This window comes from Rosa chinensis, chromosome 2 (assembly GCF_002994745.2).
Source record: "Rosa chinensis cultivar Old Blush chromosome 2, RchiOBHm-V2, whole genome shotgun sequence".
Lineage (NCBI taxonomy): Eukaryota > Viridiplantae > Streptophyta > Magnoliopsida > Rosales > Rosaceae > Rosa > Rosa chinensis.
In genome coordinates, this window is record NC_037089.1 from 17,971,821 (window position 1) to 17,985,321 (window position 13,501).

Here is a 13,501-nt window from a genome sequence, read left to right on the forward strand (position 1 = left end):
AGGGCCGTAAGAACTCATTTGGCATGAATTAGAGCCGGTTCAAGGGTCACTAATTCACATCAAGAGGCGTAAAGATCGAGGAATTAGACTACTAAGCGACCCGCCCGCGCAATCACGCAACGGGTGTAAATCACCATGCTTATAACCCCTCGAATACGAAATTGAAGGTTTCTAGCTTAGGAATTAGAGGGGTTCAAGCCTCTAACTCCGTCCTAGACATGCTCAAAATACACACCCTAGAGTTGACTAGGCTCCTAGATATGCATTTTAACCCAACAAAAATAGATATAAACATCCATCATATGAAAATTGCATCATTACATTAAATTAAACATCTTTTACACAAAATTTGGGTTAGGGACACAACCCTAAAACCCAACAAGAAAATTACTCACAACCCATAACTATGAACATCAAAGATACAAAATTCAAAGAGAAAAGATTATTGAAGTGTAGGAGAACACAAAGGTAGCCACAATTAACTAGGAAGCTAATATGACTTCCCTTAAATTACAACTCCCACAAATACCTAAAGCTTGAATCTTGTAACTCTTGATGAATCCTTGAAGCTTGTGTGAGAAATTCTATGAATACCCAAAAGAAAACTAAAACTATTATGAAAAATGTAGGAGGAGAATGGGAAAGAGAGAGAGCAGCCCAAAAGGGCTGCCTCTGTTTTAGGTGTGGTGCGGCAACTGTTGGTCTGTTCTGTTGGGATGGTGTGGTTCAGCTGGTTTTATAAGAGGATAAGGGAAGGAGCACGTGGATAGTGATGATCGTGAGAGAAATGAAGGAATAAAAAATAGGTGGCTCTGATTGGGGGAGAGAGAACGTAGAGACTAGGTCTATTGGTCAAACATAAAGGAAAAGCAAAATGAGGAAATGGGTCATGGATGGCACGTGGTGGTCTCCTGGAGACCAAGAAAGACTAAAAGCTAGCTATTCAATTAGCTTAATTAATCCCAAAGTGCAGCTTCCTTTCTTTCAACTTTTCTTTATTCTTTTTTTTTTCTTTTCTATTTCTTCTTTCTTTCTTTTTTTCTCTCCTTGTAATTTCACGCACATGCCGCAATTATGCATAATTGCATTCTGCTTCTTTCCTGGCTTTGACCGTGGTTAACTGCATCAACAATTTCGTCTCTTTCTCGAAAACTTCATTTTACTCCATTTTTGTACCATTTTATCTTAATTTCTGCAATTCCGCTTATTATCTACAAAATAAATAAAAATAGATTAATTACATATTAATTGACTTGAGGATTAACTTATTTTTGTATTTTAGAAATAATTACACACATAAATGCGTATAATCATCAAGCGTGAGTTGTAACGCAGAATAAGGTTGGGTGGCGGTGGGTCGTAGATGAATTTAGCGTCGCTATGTGCAATATTGCATATCCCCAAGCGGAAACAGGGAAATTGGTGCGCATAATCAATGTTCATGCTATCATTTGTAAATGCTTAATAGCGGCTTCCATGAGACCATTTTGGGTATGAACATGAGGAACTAGATGCTCTACATCAATCCCCAGTGATATGTAATTGTCATCGAACGTTTTTGATGTAACTCCCCAACATTATCAAGTCGAATTGACTTAATCTGATGGTCTGGGTAGTGAGCTCGTAGACGGATAATCTAGGCTAGGAGTTTAGCATATGCAGCATTTCGAGTGGATAACAGCACGACATGTGACCAACGTATCGACGCATCAACCAATACCATAAAGTATTTAAAAGGTCCGCAAGATGGTTGAATTGGTCCACAAATATCCCTTGGATTCTCTATAAGAACGGAATGAGTATTTTTGGATCCTTTCCGTAGGACGGTCTTAGTTATAATTTTCCTAAGGAACAGGCTTTGTAAAATGAGCGAGGGGCCTTAGAAGCAACCAATGAGGATTTTGGTTAGGTATGAGCGTCTGAAGCGCTATTCGAAGCAAAATTTGTGACTACATCACCCATCATGGCATTGGAACCATGGGAAGTAGCATCCATGGTGCCATGGCCATGGGTAACGTCATTTATGGCATTGTCAAGGGGACAGAGGCAGCCCTTGGGCGGCAGTGGACGGCGACGGTACCAGAGACTGTTGCAGCGGTGCTCACACTAAGTCTGGGAATCAATCTTTGATTTTTGCTTCTTTTCGCTCGAAAGAATGGATGTCCGTATGAAGTTTTAGTATATGAATCATCATATCACGACCAGGATATTGTAGTCGGTCATGCCAAAGCCAGTATGTGTCAGAATCCAAGAGATATTCTCTTATCATATTATTGGATTCAATAGGTTGAATTGTAGTGACATAAAGTCCACTAGATTGATACATAAGCTTCTCTAAGATGCGCTTTCATCCGCAATCATTAGAGGTAATGTAAAGGAACTCTTTTTCGTTCTCAGTATGCGTTTCTGCATGAAATCCGTTGGCTCTGATATCTTTAAAGCTCAATAAGGTTTGATTTGCCTTAGGAGCGTAGAGAGTTTCTGAGACATTAATCAAGGTGCCATTTGGCAATAGGAATTGGGTCATTCCATGTCCTTAAACTAAACCTGATGGCCCAGCCATCGTAGTCACAGAGGAATATGTAGGCAACATCTCTAAGAATAATTACCTATGGCAGAGAATGGTATGCGTAGTCACACTATCTGCAAGACATTGCAATTATCCAGAATTCATTCCTAAAAGAAAAAGCTGGTAATTAAAAAAGAATCGTAATTATCCAGAATCTGATCTTAAGACCTTCCGAGACATCACACTTACTTTGGATGAGCCTACTTTGAAGAAAGACTAAACTATTAGCATTCACTACAAAAAAATAATATGGCAATTGCTTACATCTCTTGGAAAATAAAAGACTTAATCAAAATCGCCAGTCTCTTGGCCCTTGAAGTCTTCCACCCTAAGAGCGAGATTGTCATCTTGATCTTCTTACTCTTCTTGCTCTATGTAATGTGCTTCCCTTACTTCATGATACACCTTGTATGCGCCTGCAACATTCTAGGATACTCTACATGCTTTGACCCAATGTTTGGATGCTCCACATCGAAGACAAGTATCATTATGGTTAGGCTCCCTTGATCAAGGGCCTTTAGGGGCGCGTTGAGGACGACTTCTTTCCTTACTGGCGTCACCACCATAGCCAGAGGCTTGGCCTCTTTCTCTCTTCACATGTTGACATACACAGTTCCATGTACGCCTATCTTGGTGGTTTCCTTTCTCTTTAGGGCTAGAGTATGGACCAAAACGTCCAGAATTATCCTTACTCTTAGAGTTTCACTCCTTACGTCCTCCCTTAGGGGGGGACTATAATTAGACTCCAGAATAGACTTGGTTCCCACGGGTCTAGAATTATAGTTCTTCACAAGGATATTGTCGTGCTTCTTAGCTACATTCATGGGTGCCAATAAGCTCATAAAACCTTGTGATGTGTCCTGCATTTACATTAATTCGATAATTCTTTGCAATCATCAGTGCAGAGACGGGGAATGTAAGGAGAGTTTTCTTGATCAACATTTCATCAGTGATGGTCTTACCACATAACTCCATCAAAACTTGATACGAAGGGCTTTCGAATTGTAGTCAAATACGGACTTGAAGTCACAGAAGCGGAGGCTATGTCATCTCACTTCTAAATCTGGAAGCAGGGAGTCATGAACGTTGCCAAAACGCTGCTCGAGTTCTACCCATAGCTTTCGAGGGTCTTCCTCATTGAGGTACTCATTCTGGAGCGCGTCATTCATGTGCCTTGTTATGAGAATTATGGCTTTAGCTTCATTGGCCTCTCTTGTAGCTCTATTCGCTTAATAAGTTGCAACTTGTTGAGGAGTAAGCACGTTCTGACTTGGCTCTTGGATCGTATCTAGGATCCCATCAGTCTTAAAATGTTGGCGTATATCACGGACTCACTTGTGGTATCTTGCCCCTATTGTCTCCAGTGGAACAAAGTTCAACTTATTCAGGTTACTCATCCTGAAAAACAACAAAAGATTAGGGTTAGTTTCAAAGCGAAAAAGGCTACCACGAAAATAACAAAATTTCTCAGAGTAGTCGTTTCCAAGAAATTAAAGATTTCTAAGTGTAGTCACTTCCAAGAAATCCGATTCCAAAAGGAATTGGGTTAGATAGAAACAATGATGTGTTTGTGGTCGATCATAACATCTTAACAACCTCTAAGTTTGGAGGACTCTACAAGCTCCAAGCTTGGAGGTCTTCCAAACTTAAAGTGAGCACGAACTCCCACAGTTAGGCTTTTGGTCTCTCCTATGAAGAAGAAAGGGGGATAGAAGAAGGGATGTTGCAAGTCCCCAAGAAAAGAAGAGAAAAATAATTTAAAAAATTCAAAAATTGGGAACTTTTAGTAAAACATACCTTGAAAAAGTGTCGAAAAGTTGCCGGAAAAAGTCACCGAAAAAGTCTGTCGGAGGTGGCCAGAAGTGGCGGTGGTCGTTGGCCAGAGTTGCTGCGCGGCGCTTGCAGGGCATGTGCGAGGGCTATCGACATCTAGCGAGGCTAGTTGCGGTGAGCTGCGCGCAGGACTAGGCAGGGGCTGTTGACAAGGGCGCGCGGGGCTGTTGACAAGGGCGCGCGGGGCTTCGACAAGTGATTACACGCATTTCTATACATGTAATTGTATCTAGAACAGTATAAATAAATGAATTCTCAAGTCAATTATTATGTAATTAATCCATTTTTTATTTATTTTGTAGGAAATAAGTAGAGTTATGGAAATCGAGAGAAAATGAGGGGAAATAAAGCAAACTGAGTTTTCGATAAAACGACCAAAAGTCAACCTTGAGTCAATACATTGAAAGGAGCAAAACTTTATGGAATTGCAGCAGATTTAATTAAACTAATTAATATTAGTTTAATTGGAGAATGGGGACAACTTAACAATTAATTAAACCAATTCGGTTTAATTAACCAAAAAGGGCGCTGCCAGATGTTGATCATTCAATTAAACAACCCCTTTTGGTTAATTATCCATCTTGCTGCCTTCTTTCTCTTCATTACGTGGTGCACTGGCCACCATTCTTTTAATCATTTTTCTCTCACACAAAAGCCCAAACCACAATTTCCTTATGCCGATATTTTTTTTCGACAAACAACCGCCACCAACCTCTCCCTTCTCCTCATGGCCTATCACCTCAGCCCAGGCCCACAATATTAATTCTTACTCTAGCCAACGACCACACAAGACCTAGAGCATATATAACCAATCTCTTCACTTCTTTGGGGGGATCACCATCGCCGCACTTCCCCGTTTCCATAGGGGGAGGGCTGCTGCCTTCTCCTTTCCACCCTTCCATTTCTCTTATTTTTTTTACTTTTTTTGTGGGTATTTGGAGGATTTCTCACTCAACCTTCAAAGAATCATCATCAAGAGCACCACACCTCTATTTTAGGTAGTTGGGTGAAAAAATTACTTGGTTCATACTAACTCATAGCTAAAGAAATTACTTGGTTCATACTAGCTCATAGCTAGAAGTGACCAAGCTAACTCTCCCCTCTCTTCCTTATTATCTATTCCATAATTTTATTTGCTATTGATGATGTATTTGACTATGGATAGTGAGTAGTTCAATTTTGGGAGTTATGATTGTGAAGCTCTAACTCATCTTGTGTAAATATTGATGCTTTAGTGAAATAAACGTAATTTTTCTTGTGTATGCTTTAAATCCGAATTTATTGGTCCTTAGAAGCATGTTTCTAGGTTTTGTCACCCTTTGAAATTATGTTGTGGGCAATTGTGATAATTAGATTGATAAATTGACAACTTATTATCTATGGCATCTAGGATTTAAGTGTGGTAACCATTAGCTAGCTTAATTGTAGCTAAGCTTGCTTGGGTCTCTATTATCTTGCTCTCTAGGCCTCTAATTTTAAATATTGCTGTCTTAACCAGCATAATGCATAAGTTAGAGAGTTGATTGTGGATTTGTGGTCTTAACCGGCATAATCAATACACTGAAAGGATAATTGGTTTAGTAGCCTTAACCGATACTAAGTACGAGACTTAACACATAGAATTCATGCATTTGTGAAATTGGCATCGATATTTGCAAGATAGTTAGTGTGAATCATCCAACACTCTCATGTTCCCATTAATTTGAAAACCCAAATTTAATTTTCTAGTTCGTTAATTAGTTGTTTAGTTTACTTTTCGGTTGCGTTTAATTTAGTTAATTCACAATTCAAAACTTCCTACAATTTTTGACTCATTTGTGCATATCCACCACTAGACTCTTAGTTTTGATTAGGATTTGGTGAAAACCAAAGCCGAGCATTGCTAAGGCTTGGTGCCTTAAAATAGCATTTTTATTTATTTTCTTTTTCTTTTTCCTTTATTTGCTTAGTGACTCTAGTTCCGACTATCCAAGGATTGTGAGTTAGCCACTAATCCCTGTGATATGATAATTTTGGGATTAATAATTCCCTATCTTGACAAGATTCGTACTCTTGCAAGAGTATATTATTCAAGTCAGCAAGTGCGCAAGGGGCTGTCGAGCGCAGCGTGCGAGCTTGTGCGAGGGATGTCGAGTGCTAGGGCAGGATCTGTCGACAGGGGCTCGGTAGATGCGTGCAGGGCAGGCACAGGGGTGCGGCAAGTCTCGGCAGAAGCAAGCGAAGCTAATTTTTCTGGTTCAGTGACTTATGATGGCCGATTCAGGGCGATTCCGGCCGGTTCTTGGAAATCCGCTGCTGATTCTTGACTCTTGGGATCTGGGGTTTCAATATGTGCAATGGTGGTTGCTAGGGTTTGAAGGCTATGAATTTAGGGTTCAGGGTTAGGGCTTCATGCTGATAACATATTTTAGGGAATCGATATTTGAGAGAGAAGTTGTTGTCCTTTCATTGATAATAGGGGCCTCTATATAGAGGATTACAATGCATAAAATCAGATTTGTACAAGGAAATGTAATCATACATTGATTGGATATCTCTAAAATTCTCCAAGATTATCTCTATTAACCAGGGGCGGATCTAAAGCAATGATGGGTAGGGCTTGAGCCCTACCAGGAATTTTGGGAAATTTTTTATACCTACATATACTATATGCGAAACTACTTTGTTTCGTTGTTGAAGCCCCACCCATAACTGGAGATCGGTCTTTACTTCCTTTGGCTACTCCGTCATACTCTCCATGACTCCACTCTCATCTATTAGTGGGTGCAGGAATGCAGTAGATTCAGTCTCTCCACATCTCCACTCTTCTCTGACTCTCTATCATAATGTTCAAGAGCTCACTATCCTCTGATCGGTCTTCAAAGCTTCTTCTTCTCTATTTCACTCAAGTTTTGATTTAATTCTTGATTAAAGCTTATTCATGTTTATGACCCAGTTTTGTTTTTCTGTATTTCTTCAATTTATGAAAGTTAATGGTATGCAAGAAATTTGCTCTTTGCTAATATCAAAACCAAGCTTGAAGCTTCGTTAAAACTTAAAAGTAATTTTGTTTTGACAAAAGAAGTTTTGTTAAAAGTATAACACTAGCCAATAATAATTTCAACTCTGACATAAAATGATAAAATTATATTCTGATGCATTTGTAGCGGCCCTTGCCTAATAATATATATCATCCTATTTCTGAATAAAGGGAAGTGATTGATATGGAGCAAAGAAAAGACACAAGTCTAATTCCGAACTGAGAATGGAGTTGCATAGAATTAGCAACTTGGCAGGTGATGTTATAGAACTAGTTTTAACATGTTTGTCAATTAAAGAGCTAGTAAGGACAAGCGTTTTATTGCTCCAGTGGAGGTACAAAGCAGCTTTGCTTCCACATCTTGTGTTTGATTATAAATGTGTGTTTTTGTTTGTATAGTGATCAATAAAAACTGAACTTTTGTAGTAGCTTTAGATTAAACGAACAAAATTGAGTCTTTTTGTTTTTGTATGGTAATCAATAAAGGGCGTGTTTTCCTTCTAACTCATGCTTCTGTTTTGTTTTTTCTCTTATTCATGCTTGGGCTCTTATACAGTTATACATGAAGTCTGTTGTCTGTTAGGCATGGAGTTAATCAATTAATCAGTTTATATTGCCGATAATTTTTCTTTTTTTGTTAAGAAGTTCTAGCCCCATCAAGTTTTCATTCCTGGATCCACCCCTGCTATTAACCCTATTTCAACTAGAGCAAGCAACCTCGAGTTTGGGTCAGACACAATTTCTGGATTTACTTGAACATATAGTGGTTTATTGAAATGGGCAAAATCAAAAATTTTAAATAAGACTTTGACTTGACACCCATTTACGCAAGCGTACGTATCATTGTCAAGATAGGGAAATATATATTATGCCCAAAGTTATCGTACCACGGGGATTAGTGGCTAACCCACAATCCTTGGTTAATCGGAAATAAATACACTTAGCACACAAAGAAAAAGAAAAAAAGAAAATAAATAAAAATGCTACTCTAAGGCACCAAGCTTTAGTAATGCTCGGCTTTAATTTTCACCAAAGCCTAATCAAAATTAAGAGCCTAGTGGTAGATATTTACAATTAGGTAGAAATTGTCATTTGAAATTGTGATTGTAATTTTCTAAAAATTAAATTTTAAGAATTTAAATGAAAAGTTTAGCTAACAACTAAATTAAATATAAAAAAAGAAAAGTAAGAAATGGAAATTAGGTCACTAGGGTATTCTCCTAGCCAAATTTAATGCAAAATATATTTTGATAATGGTCAAACAATTCATACTGGCATCAAGAACCGTACCCAAGGCTTTTCAAGGCTCATGGATCATTAGATTCCTTAAAGGGTATTCTTACTCCGGATCAAGGGTCGTAGAAACTCAATTGGGACAATCTAGAGCCTTATTAGGGCCTCTACTTGTACCAAAAAGTGAAGAGTCCTAGAATCAAGATTCCCAAGCTAGCCAATACAGCAATCGAAATTGGTATTGTAACTAACCATGTTCTAAACAAGTGTCCTAGCCATAAATTAGAGAAGTGATTGGGTCCCCTAATTTGTTCTAGACATGCTCATTTACACATTCAAGAGTTAATCAAGCTCCTAAGCATGCATCTAAGCCAAATATTATAGAATAGAACATATGCCAAACACAAAATTGAAAACCATTAAATCAAAACATATTTATTACATAAAATTCATGCTAGGGTTCAAACCCTAGTTTTCTAATAGACAACTCACAATCCATCAACAAGTCCACAACAAAATCCATCAAATTACAATAAATTAAGAGAGTATAGAGTTGAGAAAAGAGAGATAAATCAACACCAGTGTTCTAAAACCGAGGCGAGTAATGGCTAAACGGAGCTCTGAGGCGGATTGGATTTAGGCGGCCTGGGCGTCCGTCTGGGCGGGCTGGGCGGTCTGGGCGGCTAGGCGGTTTCAATATACATATATATATATATATATATTTCGCGACACCTACTCCAAATCAACGAAACCTGATCACCCAAGCCACCGCGCCTCTGCACCGGAGCTCTACCCAAGCCACCGCACCTCTACACTGCAGCTCTCCCCAACCCACCGATCAAACCAATTCTGCGGTGGAGACAGCCGTGGCTTTTCAAGCTTGACAAAAATTATGAAAGAGGAAGAGAAAGAGAGGATGGGAGGTCACCTTGGTCGATCGAAGAGAGAAGACAAGAGAATAGTAGAGAAGTGAATAGGAAACCAGATTAATCTGTCGAGTTTGATGATGAGTTTGTCGATGTCATCTGCTGGGTTCTCCAGATCTATTTTTTTCTGGGACTCTGGTGGTCCAAGCAATCGATCTGTTGGAGTACTTTGTTAGGAGCACTTCGGTTAAACCCCTCTTATTCCTATTTTATTTGCATCTTGTTTGGACCCACTTCTGTTAACCCTCTCTTTATCTTATTTTAATTGCATCGGTAGTAGAATTAAATCAGCCCCAATGTTGTGGTGTTGTGGTCCTGAGAGACACGCATGCTTCACTCATGCTTTTCTTTTGTGGTTCAACTTGAATACAGGAAACCCATATTCCAGGTCAAGTGTTTGACCGGCGTTAGAAACGAGAGTAAACTATATTCCTATAAAATGTGCCTATATATCTTATTAGATATTAATATATTATAGTAAGTCTTCATATATCTTCTAATAAAAAAGGGTTTATATATCATTTAAGTCTTTATATAGTTATATAATCTTTTTTATATTTTTATATGCTATAAAAATAAATAATAAATTAAAAAATACAAAACCGCCTAGGCGCTCCTCCCCAGCCCACCGCCAGACTAGCGCCTAGCGATTTTTCGAACCTTGACCAACACTAGAGAGTGAGCATGACTAGCTTGAAATTATACTTTCTCTATACCTAACCTAAATCCTTGGAGAAGATGATGAAAATTGGTTGGGTGTGAGGTTGTGATCTTGGTGGGTATAAGAGAAGAGAAAGAATAGTGGTGGTCTGTTGTGGGAAGAAGGGGAGAAGTGGGTCTGATGGGAAAGGGCAGAGCCCTTCCCTTTGCGTTGCGGCGCTCTAGGTTCAGAGAGAATGAATGAGAGTTTATACATTATATATCTCTTGGTCTCAGTGGTGTGCAGAAAACATAAGTTGCAGCTCCATTTATTAGGACACGTGGCTCCTCTTGATTGGTGCTTGGATTATCTCTTGGACAAGAGACACAGTGAAGCATAACTATTTGATTTTGAAACCAAAAGGGTGGTGTGAGTGCCACGTGATCAGTATCTATCAAGTCTTGAAATCATTGGCTCCCATGTTGACGTCCCAAGATACAAAGAGACCGTGGCTAATTAACCATTATGACTTCACCTCACCATGCACTTTAGTGAATTATGCGAACTGATCAACCATAATTGGAGTCTTGAACATTAATCATTGTTGTCCTGTTTTGTTTTTAGTCGAAAACTCCCATTGATATCGTTTTTGCATCGTATTTTGCCGATTTCAGTAATTCCACTTATTTCCTACAAAATATATAAAAATAATTAATTATATAAAAATTGCTTTAGAGATTAGCTTAATTCTAGTATTTAGAATGTAATTACGCGTATAAAAATACTAGTAATCAAACTTCATTAAATGAAATAGTAAAAAGTGAAGAATTTATTTTTCTCTCTAAGTCTTACATGATTGTTAGGTTTTATACGGCTTGATGTAAACAAGAGATTTGAAAATGATGAAAAATTGAAAAGTATTTTTTCGAAATAAAACACAGCAACACATGAATATAAGTAGATGATTTTTGTTACGCAGATGTTATTGTTTAAAATGATTACGTGAAAGTAATATCGATCTACGGTGATTGTGTGGACTATCGACAGTAGAGGTTTAGTACGGCTTGTATGTATTGGAGCCTCGGAGCCCATATGAAAAGCTGAAGAGATGTAGCCCATATCAAGGACTTTAAAATCGAAATTATCGCTGAAATATCAGCAATAATTTCGTTTTTTTCACATGGCAATATTTTAGTTACTTCCCAATTAAATTTCGTGAGATTTTATCAAAATTTCCCGAAATCTCGCCAATATCGACGAAATCCCAATAATTTAGAGAAAATCTCGCCAATATCTCAAAATTTCCGAAAATATCGGGAACTTTGGAGAGATATTAACATTTTTTAAGCAAATAAACCAGCCAAAATTTTAAGGCTGGGTTTCAAACCTGTGCCAACCCCAATTAAATTGAAAGCCTTTGCCAATCCAACCAAACTGTCGCTCAGTGTAAATGCACCTTGGATTATATTTAAACCATCAGCTCTTTCTTTCTTTGCTTTACCACCATGTTAGTTTCTTCATACTCCATATTTTCAAAACGAAATTAAATTAGTTAAAGCTTCTAACAATTAACAAAACCCAAATTTCTTGGTCAAAGTTTGACCAAAAATAAAAACCATATTAGCCAAACAATTATTTCTCTCTGTAAAAATAAATGAAAATGTGTGATTAAACCTATCTTTCATTCTAATTAGATTAGTTTTACATTAAGATGTTTCAGTAAATAGACGTAATAAAATGCATATTATTTTCAATTATATTACACATAAACTAGGATGTGTAAAAAACTATAGGTGTAATTTCATGTTTCAAATTTTGTTCCAATCCATATAACATCAGAAGTTGAGAATTTGAGATGTATTAAGTTAAATGTCAAAAAAATTTATTTTGTCAGCGTATATGAATTTATCTTATTTCACTACAAATCCATATGCAATGAGTTTGCTCAACATTTTATTGACATAAATACAAGAGATAATTGATCAAATAAGCATTTCTTAAAGCTTCATTTCAAATTTTCATATTTTTGTATAGATTTCCGTTGTTTTTTTTGAAATATTTACTGAAATAGATATTTCCTCGATATTTCCGTCGAAATTTCCATTTCCAGGACCATCGATATTTCCTCAAAACTCGATATTTTAGTCCTTGGCCTATATATATATATATATATATATATATATATATATATGAGTTCAAACTACCTTGAACTCACCCCAATTATTGTTTCCTTTGACATTTTATAGTGAACTTGGTGTCTAGCTAATCCCTCCTTAATACAGATACAACTACAATTAATTAATGCTTAATCTGCGACATGAAATTGCATCTAGAATATGTAGATCATAGAGGTTGTTAGATTATTGGAATGGAAACATCAAGCATATAGTGCACTCAAAGCCATCCACATTTATAGCTGCATACTATGATTGGTATGATATGGCTTTATTGGGTAATACCGAGTTCTAATTATTAAGTGGTTGGCTAAATGACTAAATCCAAATGACATATAGTCCAACTTAGAATAGCTTAGCTGTTAAGTACTGTTTAGCTTAAGAAAGTTGTCTTTCACACAATATTCTAAAAGGAAAATGGTCTGTAATGTGCCTGAGGTTTGCCTCCTTATAACTTTTGGTACCTCAGTTTTAAAAAATATCAATACGATACCTGAGGTTCTTGGCCCGACCTAGGATTGATACATATGGCATTTACCTCCGTTATGGAATTTTCCATCTGACAATTTTTAAAGGGTATTTTGGTCCTTTCATATCTTAATTAATTTTTTTTCTCTAAACAAAATCTCTCTCTTTCTGTTCGTCTTTCTTCCTCTTTCCAGATCAAAGATCAAGAAAGCATAATTGTTAAGAAGTTATCAATTAAAGCATAATTGTCGCATTTATCAATTAAAACTGTTTGTTCTTTTTTGGGTTAGTTTTTCAGCGCCATAGCTGTATAGCTCCTCCTCCATCTTCTTCTGTTAAAGGAACGAAGGTTGAGGGTTAAGGTGATTTGGGGTTGGTGGAGAGGGGAGAGGTCTTGTGACCAGAGACTTTCTTGATGAGTATTTGTAGCTTGGTGCTATGAGGGAGGGAGCTTATCGAGTCGATTCGGGTCGTGCCCACCAAGGAGTTTCAGTGCAGTGAGGTGAGTTGAGTTATGTTAGTTTCTGTTTTTGATTTTGGCATTCGGGTCTTGCTAGTTTGATCGTGTGAGTTTCAAAGTTTGGAAGTTTGTTGAGAGGTTTTGATGATTTGGGACTGGGTAATTGAAGCAGTTCTATT